Source organism: Lepus europaeus, chromosome 5 (genome assembly GCF_033115175.1).
Source record: "Lepus europaeus isolate LE1 chromosome 5, mLepTim1.pri, whole genome shotgun sequence".
In the NCBI taxonomy this organism is placed as follows: Eukaryota; Metazoa; Chordata; class Mammalia; order Lagomorpha; family Leporidae; genus Lepus; species Lepus europaeus.
In genome coordinates this window covers 158,188,495-158,204,612 of record NC_084831.1, presented here as the reverse complement: position 1 = coordinate 158,204,612, position 16,118 = coordinate 158,188,495, and the positions used below count along the sequence as shown (strand labels likewise).

Below are 16,118 nucleotides of genomic sequence, written 5' to 3'. Positions count from 1 at the left end.
TCCTCTAACAAGCCAATAGAGGGTGAGCACCATTTTGGACATATGTAACAGCTGTTACCAGCTCGTGTCCACACACCCAGGAACCAGCCAAGCAGAGACACCTGAGTCTGGTGGAGAGGACTGACAGGGGTCCGGTACTTGTGACTGTGGGAGGCTTGTGTGCTGGGACTGTGAAAACACTGAGGCAGCGTGGAAGGGCTCAGGGTTTGGCTGGGACTTTGGGCAGCCACTGCAGGAGGTTCCCCACACTCAGGACTCCCTGATTCCCTGGTGAGGGTCATTGCTGTGGAATCTGTGCTTACACCAAGTCTGCACAGACCTTGTGTGTGGTTATTCTGGGAGTGCAGATTAATATTACACCCACTGGGGCTAACGCCCAGGCATTGGTCTCCTCTGGGGAGAGGAGGTGAGCTGGGACTATGCCAATAGAGCAGAACAAACATCCCCATCTGATTAAAAAAAAAAAAAAGAAGAGCTTTACCACACCCAACTTGAGTGTCGCCTCAGATGCTCCCTTCACCCTGAAGCACTGAATAGAGCTCCCTGGCCACACACAGCACACACCACAGGGTATTCACTGAGAAAGCAGACACTCCACTAATCCAGAGCGGCATAGTCCAAAGATAAAAGCTGCTACAGGGGAAAAAAAAAGAAGGAAATGAGTATCTCCACAAATGCCAAATAATAAATGTGGCAATCAAGAAATAATAATAAGGAAGACAACATGATGCCCCCAAAAGAACACTTCAGTACTACAATGTGAAGATGAAGAGACTGTAGAAATGTCAGAATGAATTCGAAAAATTGATCATAGGATTACTTAGAAGTAATCAGAAGGAAATGCACAAACTAATGTAATCCATACTTGACAGGAAGAAAATTTCTCCCACAAAACTGAAATCTTAAAGAGAAATCAAAATAAAATTTTAGAAATAAAAAATTCAATAGAACACATAAAAATTGCAGTGGAAAGCCTTAACAACAGAATCAGTGAAGCAGAAGAAAGAATATTTGACTTAGAAGACAAATCGCAGGAAATTATACAGTCAGATTAAAAACATAGAACTCCTAATAGACATGACCAGAAAAGATCCTTGCCATGACACATCGTAGTCAAACTCACCACAGTGAAACATAAAGAAAAGATTCTATGTGCATGAGAGAAATTCCAGATTACCTTCAGAAGATCTTCAATTAGACTCACAGCACACTTCTCATAAGAAACCCTACAGGCTAGGAGAGAATGGCGAGATATAGTCCAAGTCTTAAGAGAAAAAAACTGTCATCCCAGAATATTATACCCTGCAAAGCTCTGATTTGTGAATGAAGGTGAATTAAAGACCTAAAATAACAAACAGAAATTGAAAGAATTTGTCATCACTCGTCCATCTCTGCAAAAGATGCTTAAGGATGTGTTGTTGCACACAGAAAAACAGAAACATGGTAATCACTAAGAAAGAAAGTAAAGGAAGAAAAACTCTCAGTAAAAGTTCAAAGGAAATTCAAAGTAAAAAACAGGAATATTTTTGGAAAAATGCAGACCAAAGTTGTTACTTATCAATAGTCATCTTGAATGTAAATGGCCTCAACTCCCCAGTTAAAAGACACAGACTGGCTGAATGGATTAGAAAACAAAACCCATCTATTTGCTGTCTACAAGAAATTCATCTCACCAACAAAGATGCATGTAGACTGAAAATGAAAGGATGGAAAAAGATATTCCATGCCAACAGAAACCAAAAAAGAGCTGGTGCACCCATCTTAGTATCAGATAAAATAGACTTTAACACAAAAACTGTTAAAAGAGATAAAGAAGGGCACTATATAATGATTAAAGGATCAATTCAACAGGAACATGTAACTATTATAAACACATATGCACCTAGTTACAAGACACTTGGCTATTTAAAAGAAATGTTAAGGGATTTAAAGGGAGACTTAACTTTAATGCAGTAGTATTGGGGGATTTCAATACACCACTTTCAGCAATGGACAGATCAACCAGACAGAAAATCAACAAGGAAAAAGCAGATATAATTGACACTATAGACCAAATGTACCTAACAGATATCTACAGAACTTTTCATCCTACAGTTGCAGAATACACATTCTTCTCAGCAGTGCATGGAACTTTCTCCAGGACTGACCACATACTAGGCCATAAAGCAAGTCTCAGCAAATTCAAAAAAATCAAAATCATACCCTGCATCTTCTCAGACCACAATGGAATGAAGCTGGAAATCAGCAACTCAGGAATCTCTAGGGCATATGCAAACACATTGAGACTGAACAACATGCTTCTGAATGAACAGTGGGTCATAGAAGAAATCAAAAGAGAATTAAAAAATTTTCTGGAAATAAATGAAGATGACAACACAACATATCAAAACTTATGGGATACAGAAAAAGCGGTGTGAAAGGATAGTTTATAGCAGTAGGTGCCTACATCAAGAAATTGGAAAGCACCAAATAAATGAGCTATCAACTCATTTCAAGGATCTAGAAAAACAACAGTAAACCAAACCCGAAACTAGTAGGAGAAAATAAATAATAAAAATTAGAGAAGAAATCAACAAAAGTGAAACAAAAAAATACAAAAGATCAGCAAAACGAAGAGCTGGCTTTTTGAAAAAATAAACAAAACTGACATGACATTTGGCCCAACTAACCAAAAAAAAAAAAAAGAGAGAGAGAGAGAGAGAGAAAATACCCAAATCAATAAAATTAGAGATGAAAAAGGAAACGTAACAACAGATACCACAGAAATAAAAAGAATCATCAGAAACCACTACAAAGAGCTGTATGCCAACAAACTGGTAAACCCAGAAGAAATCGATAGATTCCTGGACACATACAACCTACCTAAATTGAGCCATGAATCATAGGAAACCTAAATAGACCCATTACCAAGATGGAAACTGAATCAGTAATAAAGGCTCTCCCAATAAAGAAAAGCCTAGGATCAGATAGCTTCACTGCTGAATTCTACCAGACGTTTAAAGAACTAACTCCAATTCTTCTCAAGTTATTGAAAACAATTTAAAGAGAGGGAATCCTCCCAAATTCTATGAAGCCACCATCACCTTAATTCCTAAATCTGAAAATGATGCTACAGAGAAAGAGAACTACAGGTCGATTTCCCTGATAAACAGACACAAAAATCCTCAATAAAATTCTAGCCAATCAGGGCCAGTGCTGTGTCAGAGCAGGTAAGGCTTCTGCCTGCAGTGCCGGCATCCCACATGGGCACCGATTTGAGGCCAGACTGCTCCACTTCCTATCCAGCTCTATGCTATGGCCTGGGAAAGCAGTGGAGGATGGCCCAAGCCCTTGGCCCCCGCTTCCACGTGGGAGACCCGGAGGAAGTTCCTAGCTCCTGGCTTCAGATGTCACAATTCCAGCCATTGACGGCCAACTGGGGAGTAACCCAGTGGAAGGAAGATCTCTTTCTCTTTCTCTCTCTCTCTCTCTCTCTCTCTCTCTCTCTTTCTGTGTGTGTGTGTGGGGGTGTGTGTGTGTGTGTAACTCTGAGTTTCGAGTAAAAATAAATAAATCTTTTAAAAAATTCTAGCCAATTGAATTCAACAACACATCAGAAAGATCATTCACCCAGACCAAGTGGGATTTATCCCTGGTATGCAGGGATGGTTCAACATTCAAAAATCAATCAATATGGTACATTAACAAACTGTTGAACAAAAACTATATGATTATCTCAATAGATAGAGAAAGCATATGATAAAATATAACACCCTTTCATGATGAAAACTCTAAGTAAATTGGGTATAGAAGGGACATTCCTCAACAATCAAGGCAATTAGTCCACTGCAAGCATCATGTTGAATGGGGAAAAGTTGGAAGCATTCCCCCTTAGACCTGGAACTAGACAGGGATGCCCACTCTCACCACTGCTATTCAATATCGTCCTAGAAGTTTTAACCAGAGCCATTAGGCAAGAAAAAGAAATCAAAGGGATACAAATTGGGGAGGAAGAAGTAAAACTTGAGTCATCTTCCACTGCCTTCCCAGGCCATAGCAGAGAGCTGGATTGGAAGTGGAGCAGCTGGGCTAGAATCTTGCCCACATGGGATGCCAGCACTGCAGGCGGTGACTTTACCTGCTATACTGCAGTGCCAGCCCCAATATTTTCCTTATCTTTTTCTACTTCATATGATTCATTGAACACTACACTTAACATAGTTAATCATATATTTGTAAAGTTAATTGAAAATAGATCCTAGTAAAGAATAAGAGTAGGACCCGAGAGAAGCTACAACACATTGGTGCGGCACAGCTCCAGCTCCCTTTTCCCCCTTGCTGGGCAAGAGGTGTCTATGGGGCACCTGCTGCCACCACCCCCATTAACGCCACCACCAAAACCACAGAGTGCTCTCTAAGGCGAGGAGGAGGAGCACAAGCTCTGTGACACAAGTGCATAAATAAAGGATAAAGTATTTTATAAAACAGATCTTCACTCAAGTATAGCATCTTGATGCTTGGCATCTAGTCTCTCTTGTGCCCTCACTATACCAGCATTAACTGTAGATCACAACCAAAGAATTTGTGAAGTTTGTGAAGTCTGAGCTTGTATCCTGGATGAAGAGATGAAGAAAATTCATCAAGTTATCCGAAAATTTAATTACATTGTTATGGACACCGAGTTTCCAAGTGTGGTTGCAAGACCTATTGGCGAATTCAGGAGCAATGCTGACTGTCAGTACCAACTATTGCGGTATAATGTAGACTTCTTAAAGATAATTCAGCTAGGACTGACCTTTATGAATGAACAAGGAGAATACCCTCCAGGAACTTCAACTTGGCAGTTTAATTTTAAATTTAATTTGACAGTGGATTGCAGGAAATTGCTGAACAGTTAGAGCTGGAACAGATGAGACCACAGTATCAGGCAGGATCTGATTCATTACGCACAGGAATGGCCTTTTTGAAAAAGAGAGCCAGCGCCACGGCTCAATAAGCTAATCCTCCGCCTGCAGCACCGGCACCCTGGGTTGCAGTCCTGGTCAGGGCACCGGATTCTGTCCCGGTTGCTCCTCTTTCAGTCCAGCTCTCTGCTGTGGCCCGGGGGTGCAGTGGAGGATGGCCCAAGTCCTTGGGCCCTGCACTTGCAAGGGAGACCAGGAGAAGCACCTGGCTCCTAGCTTCGGATCAGCGTGGTGCGCCGGCCACAGTGGCCATTGGGGGGTAAACCAACAGAAAAGGAAGACCTTTCTCTCTGTCTCTCTCTCTCTCACTGTCCACTCTGTCTGTCACAAAAAAAAAAAAATGAGAGAAATGTTCTTTGAAGATCATATTGATGATGCCAAATATTGTGGTCATTTGTATGGCCTTGGTTTTGGTTCATCCTATGTTCAGAATGGCACAGAGAATGCAATGAAGAGGAAGTCAACAAGCAGTCATGACTTGAAATAGTCCCTTTATTTTATTTGAGCTGCACACATGCTTGTATGTAGCTTTTATCTCTGGTTGAATCCCTTGAACGATAGACAATACTTTCCCCCCTTTCATAGCCCATTTTGTTTCCTGCCTTTCAGTACTAAGTATGACCATTCCTATCTCAGATCTCAATAAACAGAAATGCATTCAGGTAAAATCTGGCATTAATTTCATATACGTGTTAGTAAGTGTGTGTGACAGAAGAGTAGGGAAAACTACATCATACTGAATATTTTGATAAACTTTACTGACTTGAATTTTGTTTTCCCCCTTTCCTAAATTAACTAGCACTGATTGTAATTTATTTCCCTGTTTCATGTCTCTCCCTTCCATTCTACAGGAGTTTTAGCTGTTTGAGATTGTGGACCATCAATTTTGCACCTTAGTGATTCTGACTCAAATCCTCTGTTTCATCAGATATTTTGGTTTTTCTTACTATTAAGTGGAAAAATGAACATCTGCCAACTTTATAAGTATTTACTTATTTTTGAACCACAAAATACAGCACTTTCATGGTGCAAATTGTTGATTAAGCAAGACTAACAAGAAAAAAAAGATGAGAAAATACTGAGGCACTTAGCAACTGCTGTTTCTGTATGTAGTGTTTAATCTTCCAAGCACACCTTCTGTCAGTTTTTTTGTTTGTTTGTTTGTTTGTTTGTTTTTTGACAGGCAGATTGGACAGTGAGAGAGAGAGAGACACCCTCTAATGGCCACTGCAGCCGGCGCACTGCGGCCTGTGCATCGTGCTGATCCGAAGCCAGGAGCCAGGTGTTTCTCCTGGTCTCCCATGCGGGTGCAGGGCTCAGGTGGGCCATCCTCCACTGCACTCCTGGGCCACAGCAGAGAGCTGGCCTGGAAGAGGGGCAACCGGGACAGAATCCGGCACCCCAACCGGGACTAGAACCCAGTGTGCTGGCACCACAGGTGGAGGATTAGCCTATTGAGCCGCGGCGCCGGCCCCTGTCTGTCAGTTTCTAACTGGCCTGCGTAGGCTGCTCTGTGACTGAAGAATTTGCAAACCAGCTTTACACCCTTCAGGAAAAATCCCTTGTGAGTGGACATTTAGTATCTGCCAGAAAACTGGTATTCTTGTTGTTGAAGGTACAGTTGTTTTATGATAGCACACTTCTCCTGATCTGCTTATTGTTCCATCACTGTTTATCCTTGTTTTATTTTGTAACCATACTTAATAAAGTCATTGATATGTTAATTACACAAATCAAAGATAACAAGTCTTTAAGTATATTTTTTATCAAATTAAAAGAAAAAATTGTGCTTTCATAGTTAGTACAAAGTTAAATAATGGAGAGATTTGGTGCAAAATAAAACACAAATATATATATATAAATATATATATACATGTATGTATAGCTAATAAAACTACCTGAGGAGTGTAACACTTTTTTATTTTTTGTGTATATCTTTGCAGTCTATTTTATATATTTTGAAAAAAAAAAGATTGTGAAATATTAGCCATGCAGAATATGTGACCAAACCAGAGCATGTACAGGAAGACTTTCTGGTAATCATTAACTCTACCTTGAAATGATGGACTCCAACTTTTAACGTGTTATCTGCACTTCAATCAGTAATATTAGCAAATCTCCAAATGTTAGCCACATTGGTTTGTTCCCCCTGTACATTCTGTATTCCTGGTAATACTGTAACTGGGTGGTCCTTTTTAAACAAAACATAATTTGCAAAACAGAGGGTATTACTTGTTTTTAAAGCTTTTGTAAATAAAGGCTTCAGAAATGTTTTCCTAAAAAAAAGAATAAAAGTAAGAATAAGAAAGGGAAGAGAAAGGGGGATGGGAGTGTGGGTAGGAGGGTGGGAGAAATTTCCAAGATCATAAAGTTGGAATTATGAAATGCATGAAGTTCACAACTGCAAAGCAGTATAGTCCTACATACATTCCTATGGACTTACTCCTAAGGGTATAGCTTAACAACTAGCCATAGGACTCCAATATCCCTTATGCTGGCTAATAAAAATAGCAGTGTAAGTGTTATAAAGGCCAACTGGAGGGGCTGGCACTATGGGGTAATGGGTTAATACCCTGGTCTGAAGCACGGGCATCCCATATGGGCACTGGTTCGAGGCCTGGCTGCTCTACTTCTGATCCAGCTCTCTGCTATGGCCTGGGAAAGCAGAAGAAGATGGCCTAACTCCTTGGGCCCCTGTACCCACATGGGAGACCCGGAAAAAGCTCCTGGCTCCTAGCTTTGGATTGGCGCAGCTCCAGCCATTGCGGCCAATTGAGGAGTGAACCATCGGATGGAAGACTTCTCTCTCTCTCACTCTCTGCCTCTCCTCTCTTTGTATAACTAACTTTCAAATAAATAAATATTTCTTTTAAAAAAAAAAAGATCAAATGGATAGGAATAAGTGGTAAAGTGACTGTATAGATAGGATGAAGCATTAAAGTGATTATATCAATAGGATTAAATGTTTGGAAACAATAATAGACAGAATTAAAAAGGAGTGAAGGCTCCAACACGGGAAGCAGTCCACACAGCAGATTCATAGAATGACAATCACTTGAAGTAGCACTCCAACCTCAGAATCAGCCCTTAAGGCACTCTGGTCTGGCTAGAAAGTCCAGGGGGAGCATTTCAGGCATGGAAAGCCAAGATACTCTAGAAAAAAATGTCCTACATAAAGTACCTGTGGATGAGACCCCAGTGGAAAGAAATGGCCACCAAAGAAAGATATACTTTTCTCTGAAGGGAGGAGAGAACTGCTTTGGCCTTGTCAAGCCAGTGGATCCAAAAGGCTTCCATAGCTGAGGCAGCTCATGTCAAGAGCCTCAGGTGATCACTGACGTCATACATAAGAGTGTTATTTGTTAAATAAACAAAAAGAGTCACTGCATGCAGGACCCATGCAGGACCTCTGTCCTCAAAGAGTTGTATCATGAGACTTAATAGTACAACTTGTTCTTAAGAATCACTTCCTGGCCGGCGCCGTGGCTCAACAGGCTAATCCTCCGCCTAGCAGCACCAGCACACCGGGTTCTACTCCCAGTCGGGGCGCCGGATTCTGTCCCAGTTGCCCCTCTTCCAGGGCAGCTCTCTGCTATGGCCCAAGAGTGCAGTGGAGGATGGCCCAAGTGCTTGGGCCCTGCACCCCATGGGAGACCAGGAGAAGCACCTGGCTCCTGGCTTCGGATCAGCACGGTGCACCAGCCGCAGTGCACCAGCCGTGGCGGCCATTGGAGGGTGAACCAACGGCAAAGGAAGTCCTTTCTCTCTGTCTCTCTCTCTCTCACTGTCCACTCTGCCTGTCAAAAATAAAAAAAAAAAATTTAAAATTTTAAAAAATCACTTCCTTTTAGTGTATTAAATGGAGGATATTATTATGTTTCATAAGTTATAGTCATGTCTAAGAGCTCACAAAATATATATTATTCTTGGGTTCTTTTTAAAAGACAATTAAGTTTCTAAAAGTAAAAAAGGGGGAGGAAGGAAGGGAAAAGAGGGAAGGGGAAGCAAAATTCCTTCAAGAGGCAATAACATAGAACAGCCCTTCTCTAGACTGTTTAGGAACAGTACTCAGCTTTTCTAGTCCATGTTTTCTTTTTTTCTTTCTTTCTGTTTCTCTTTCTATCTCAGACTAAACAGGAGAGGAAGGAGGAAGTGGGGAATGGGTGGGAGGAATTACTGTGTTCCTAATGTTGTATTTATGAGATACATACAAACAAAAAAAGTAAAAAAATAAAACAACCACAATGCTAAACTTTCTAAGTTTTTCAAATTGTCCATTGCACTCAACTAAATCATTAGTATGCTTATGAAAACTTATATTTTGTGGTTTAATTGTAAATGGATATGTATAAGAATTTATGTGTGTTTTTCTCATTGTATCATCTTTCACAGCTCATAAAGTTTTATGTCAAAATTCACATGTGAATATATAATTGACACTCTAGACAAAGTAAATATACTAAATCAAACATACATCACAAAAATAAAATTAAACTAATTTCTAAATGTCTAATTTCTAAATTAACTAATTTCTAAATTTCATGATCACAAATGTTATTTAAATTAGCCAATGTTATATATTGTTATTGATAATTCAATGGCTCAGTAGTAGTTTATTTGAGAACATCCTAGGGGTAAGTGATTCAGCGTCTATAAAACTTAACACTCCTGGATCCCTGTACTGTATTCCAATACTTTGCATGACATTTCTTTATTTGTTGTTAGTCTTTTTCTCATTTAATTACAAAAAGAAATGCCTTCTAAAATAATTGATCTTGACTGATACAAGGTTTTCCAGCTTCCTTACTCATAGTTATTACATTATGTTATAACAAAATGATACCTTCCCCATGTTTCTGTCCTAGTCCCTGAAATTTTCAGGCTACCTTAAATAAATATACAAAATTTGCAGAAAAATTGCAGACCTTGAGATGGAGAGATTATTCAGAATTATCTGGGTGATAGTCCAGTGTGACCAATGAGAGAGAGGCAGCAATGTAAAAGTGACAGTAGGAAATGTGACAGGAGACGCAAAGGCTGGAATGATTTGAAAGAAGAGCCGTGAGCTAAGAAATGCAAACAGATTTTGGAAACTGTAAAAGGCAGGGAGGCTGATTCTCCCCTAGAACCTCTAGAAGGAACATAACCCTCTGGGTGAGGTTTACTTTGTCAATGTAAGACTACTGAGCTGGTGGAGACTTTAAGGGAGACAGGTCCTGGGGCAGTGCCTTTGGAATGTATTAATGCCATCCTATGTGAGTGGGATCGCTATCACAAGACTGGATTAGAAACAGCAAGAGGGGGTTGTTAGAAAGCAAGTTCTGCTTGCTCTGCATCCACTCTTGCTTCTTATCTTGCTATATGCCTTCTCTTTCTCACATCATCTCCTGCCATGTGGTCAACACTGCCATGAGGCACTCAACAGAAATTAATGCTGGCATCAAGCTCTTGAGCCTTAAAACTGTGTGACAAAATAAAATGTTTCCTTTGTCAAATTAAAAAAAAGAAATTATGGGATATGTACTCTATGGAATATTATACAGAGTTTTTAAAAAAACTTGAAATCCTGTCTTTTGCAACAAAATGGATGTAACTGGAAGACATTATAGTTAGTGAAATAAGCCAGTCCCAAAGACAAATACTACGTGTTCTTCCAGATCTGTGGTAACTAATAGAGCACTTAAAAAGTAATCTATGGAAGTGAAATTAACACTTTGAGATGTGATGACTCTGAACAGCATGAAATGCATGAAGTTTGTATACCTTAAATATAAGGTTTCTAGGTTAAATAAATAAAAGCTTAATATTAAAGATACTAATAAAAGATTTTGACAGAATTCTATTTAAAATGTCTATAAGATTTAGGGGTGAAATAGCATTTGAAAGTAATTATTCTAATGTCCATACAAAGGAATAAATAGGCAAGTATAGAATTTTACATTTATTGCTGAAAAATAAAAAAATATAAAGGACATCAACCCTATCATCAATACAAATTATAATATTAAAAATATTGTTAAAAAATAAATGTCTCAAAAATGTACTACCCTACAAACTATATTAAGGAAGGAGTACAAATTACTGGAAAGGAAAATGATTATTACAAAACGTGGCAGCAGGACAATTGATTGGATACTTCTTCTTTTTTTTTTTTTTTTTTTTTTTTGACAGGCAGAGTGGATAGTAAGAGAGAGAGACAGAGAGAAAGGTCTTCCTTTTGCCGTTGGTTCACCCTCTAATGGCCACTGCGGCCGGCGCGCTGTGGCCTGTGCATCGTGCTGATCCGAAGCCAGGAGCCAGGTGCCTCTCCTGGTTTCCCATGCGGGTGCAGGGCCCAAGCACTTGGGCCATCCTCCACTGCCTTCCTGGGCCATAGCAGAGAGCTGGCCTGGAAGAGGGGCAACTGGGATAGAATCCGGCACCCCAACCAGGACTAGAACCTGGTGTGCCGGCGCCGCAAGGCGGAGGATTAGCCTGTAAAGCCATGGTACCAGCCTATTGGATACTTCTAAATGCAAAAGTTTCTGGTCTCCATACCAGGCAAGGAGAAAATTACCAATTGTTTAAAGAATAATCACTGTAAAGTATAAACCATTAATACTGAAGATATAAATACAAAATCTCTAAAGGATTGATTTCTCACTTTAAATGGCAATGGAAAGCTCATCCTCTCCCTCCCTTTCCTTCCTCCCTGAACAGTTTAGTCCCAAAGCCACAAGGTTGCTAACAGAACAGGGCAAGGGCTGCACTCTCAGGGTCAGAAGAATGGGGAACAAAATGGAGATTTCATGGAGGAAATTCAAGTGATTAACAAAATTTATTTTTCAAATTTTAGCCTCACCAATATCTAATAACATGCATATTAAAATATTGAGATACAGTTCTTTTTGTTATGTTTTACATTTATTTGTATCCACTTTATTTTTTCCCAGAAACCTTTTGTTGAAGGTATACAAACTTCATGTATTCATAAATACAACTTTAGGAACATATTGATAGTGATTTTTCCCACCGGACCTGTCCTCCCGCCCCCACTCTCACCCTTCTTCCTCCTCCATCTCCTATTCCCATTTCTATTTTTTTTAACTAAAATCTATTTTCAATTAACTTTATACACAGAAAATTAACTCTATAATAAGTAAAGAGTTCAATGAATAGTATGAAAAAAAATGCTCCTCAACAGTTTTTTTATTTCTTTCTTCATTTCTTCTATGACCCACTGTTCATTCAGGAGAATGTTGTTCAGTCTCTATGTGTTAGAGACTCTTGAGTTGTTGATTGCCACCTTCATTCCATTGTGGTCAGAAAAGATACATGGTACAATTTATTCTTTTGAATTTGTTGAGACTTGCTTTATGGCCTGGCCTGTGGTCTATCCTAGAGACAGTTCCATGCGCTGGTGAGAAGAACGTGTATTCTGCAATTGTTCCCCATTTCTACTGTATGGGAGTCTATGTCTCCCTTTAGATCCATTAACATTTATTTTAAATAGCCATGTGCCCCTGTAATTAGGTGTGTATACATTTATTATAGTCACATCTTCCTGTTGAATTGATCCCTTAATCATTACATAGTACTCCTCTTTGTCTCTTTTAACAGTTTTTGTGTTAGTCTATTTTGTCTGATATTAGGATGGCAACACCAGCTCTTTTTTGGTTTCTGTTACCATGGAATATCTTTTCCATCCTTTCACTTTCAGTCTGTGTGAATCTTTGTTGGTGAGATATGTTTCTTGTAAGCAGCAAATAGATGGGTTTTGTTTTTTGGTTTTGGGTTTTTTTTTTTTTTTTTTTTGTCCCTATTTAGCCAGTCTGTATCCTTTAACTGGAGAATTTAGGTCATTTACATTCAAGGTGACTATTGATAAGTAATGAATTTGCCCTGCCATTTTTCCATAAATATTCCTATTTTTTTACTTTGGATTTCCTTTGCACTTTTACTGGGAGATCTTCTGCCATCACTTTCTTTCATAGTGATGACTGTGTTTCTGTGTGTAGCACATCCTTAAGCATCTTTTGTAAGGTTGGCTGTGTGGTGACAAATTCTTTCAATTTCTGTTTGTTATGGAAGGTCTTTATTTCACCTTCAATCATAAATGAGAGATTTGCAGGGTACAGTATTCTGGGTTGAAGAGTTTTTTTCTCTTAAGATGGAACACATCTCACCATTCTCTCCTAGCCTGTAGGGTTTCTGCTGAGAAGTCAGCTGTGAGTCTAATTGGAGTTCCTCTGAAAGTAATCTGGCATTCTCTCTGCACATTTTAGAATCACTATGTTTTACTGTGGAGAATGTGATACAATGTGTTGTGCTAAAGATCTTTTCTGGTCATGTCTATTAGGAGTTCTATGTGCTTCCTGTACTTGGATGTCCCTTTCTTTCTTAACCAAATTAGGGAAGTTTACTGTAATTACTCCACTAAAAAGGCCTTCTAGGGGCCGGCGCTGTGGCGCAGCGGGTTAAAGCCCTGGCCTGATTCGGATCCAGCTAAAAAGCCCATAAGAGTTTCTCAGGAATAGAAAGTCAAGACACTGTGGCAAAAAAAAAAAAAAAACTAAATGAAAGATCTCTGTGTGTGAGATCCCAGCGGAAAGAACAGGCCATCAAAGAAGGAGGTACCTTTCTCTGAAGGGAGGAGAGAACTTCCACTTTGACTACAGCATTGTCTAAATAAGAACAGAGTTTGTGAACTCAAGAGGCTTCCATAGCCTTGGCAGCTCATGGCAAGAGCCTCGGGTGATTACTGACATCATAAATAAGAGTGTCAATTGCTAAATCAACAATGGGAGTCACTGTGCACTTACTCCTCATGCAGGATCTCTGTCCTTAATGTGTTGTACTATGCAAATTAACAGTAAAACTACTACTCAAACAGTACTTCATACTTTGTGTATCTGTGTGGGTGCAAACTGTTGAAATCTTTACTTAGTATATACTACATTGATCTTCTGTATATAAAGATAATTCAAAATGAATCTTGATGAAGAATGGGATGGGAAAGGGAGTGGGAGATGGCATGGTTGCAGGCAGGAGGGAGGTTATGGGGGGAAAAGCTGCTGTAATCCAAAAATTGTACTTTTGAAATTTATATTTATTAAATAAAAGTTGAAAAAAAAAAAAAAAAGCCCTGGCCTGAAGCACCAGCATCCCATATGGGTGCCAGTTCGAGACCCAGCTGCTCCACTTCCCATCCAGCTCTCTGCTGTGGCCTGGGAAAGCAGTAGAAGATGGCCCAAGTCCTCGGGCCCCTGCACCTGCATGGAGACCCAGAAGAAGCTCCTGGCTCCTGGCTTCGGATCAGCGCAGCTCCAGCTGTTGCAGCCAATTGGGAAGTGAACCAACAGATGGAAGACTTCTCTCTCTCTGCCTCTGCTCTCTCTCTCTCTCTCTAACTCTGACTTTCAAATAAATAAATAAATTTTTTAAAAAGAGTCCTTCTAATCCTTTCTCTCTTTCCATGCTTTCAGGAACTCCTAAGACCATGTTGGGTCATTTGATAGTATCCCATAGACCTCCAACACTGTTTTTTAGTTTTCTAGTTTCTTCTACTTTTTTTTTGGTCTAAAATTTCCCGAGATTTGTCTTCTAACTTGGATATTCTTTCTTCTGCCTCACCGATCTGCTGTTAAGGCTATCATATTTTTATTTGTTCTATTGAATTCTTTACTTCCAATATTTCATTTTGATTTCTCTTTAAAATCTCAATTTCATGAGAAAAATTTTCTTTCATGTCATGTACAGATTTCTTTAGTTTGTGGACTTGCTTGTGATTACTTCTAAGTAATCCTACAATCAATTTTTTGAATTCCATTTCTGGCATTTCTTTAATCTATTCATTTGCACATTCTAATATTGAAGTGTTGTTGTAATCCCTTGGGGACGTCATATTGTCTTCCTTATTCTTGTTTCTTGAATTGTATTTATTTTTAGGCATCTGTGGAGATACTTGGTTTATTTTTTCCCCTGTGATGACTTATCTCTGGACTAAGCCTCTGTGGATTAGTGGAGTGTCTGCTCTTTCAGTGAATACCCTGAGTCGTGTTCTGGATGTGGCCTGGGAGCTCTGTTCAGTGCTCCAGGGTGAGGGGGGGTGTCCAAGGTGACACCCAAGGTGGGCATGGCAAATCTCTCTTTTTTTAAATCAGAGGGGAAGTTTGTTCAGCTCTACTGCCATTCTCTCATACTCACCTCATCTCCTCCAAGAAGACCAATGTCTGGGTGCTAACCCCGGTGGGTACAATATTCATCTATGCTGCCACAGGAAACACACAAAGAATCCATGCAGTCCTTGGTGTGAGCACAAATCCTGCAGCAAAGACCCTCACCAGGGAATCAGGGAGCCCCGAATGTGCGGAGCCTCTGCAGTGACTGCCCCAAGACCCAGCCACAGCCTCCCATGCAGCCACAGTGTCTTCACAGTCCCAGCACACGAGACTTCCACAGTCACGAGCTCCCAGCCCCCGTCAATTCTACCAGCCAGATTCTGCCATCTCCTCTCGGTTGGTTGCTGTGCACACAGACATGAACTGGCGCAGCCAAAATTGTGCCCACCCACTCTCAGCTAATTACAGGACACCGGTTCCAGGTGGTCAGGGAGAGAGAAACGTGCCCCCCTTTTTTCCTGTAGGTTGGCAGTACAATGTCCCCCAGAGGACTCCCAGCCAGTCTCAAGCATGGAGTTCCTCTGCCATTTTCTCCCTAACTCTTCCCTAAGATTTTCTCTATCCACGTTTTTTTTTTAACTATCTTCCCCTAGACTAGATCAGTAAGTTCCCTCCCTATTCTGCCATTTCGGTGCCTCTCATCAAGATATATTTCTGAACACAAAATAAAATTTTAATGGGAAAAACCAATATTGGCAAGGGTAAGGAAGCAATAGTTTATAAACGAACTGTTAAAACTCTCAGAAAGTAATTTGGCTATATATTATCAAAAGACTTAAACACATTTTAGACCTTAAAAATGTTCGTGCCCTTTGGCCCTGTAATCCATTATCTTTTCATAAAATTATCTTCCACATGGTGAAGTGCCAAAAAATTTTACTTTATGTGTAAAGATGCTCACAGAAACATTTTGTCTAACATTATAATATTGGAGCCACTAAGTGCCTAATAACAGATGAACAATTATAGAAACTACAGGCTCTCTACTAAATAAACTATTAGACAACCATTTTAA

The 16,118-nt window shown here is 39.8% G+C and overlaps 1 protein-coding gene across 4 annotated transcripts in view; it reads right to left on the bottom strand.

The window, feature by feature from the left end:
• TNFSF4 (TNF superfamily member 4) overlaps positions 1-16,118 on the bottom strand; it is a 194,720-nt gene that overhangs the window by 109,858 nt on the left and 68,744 nt on the right. The window lies entirely within an intron of this gene.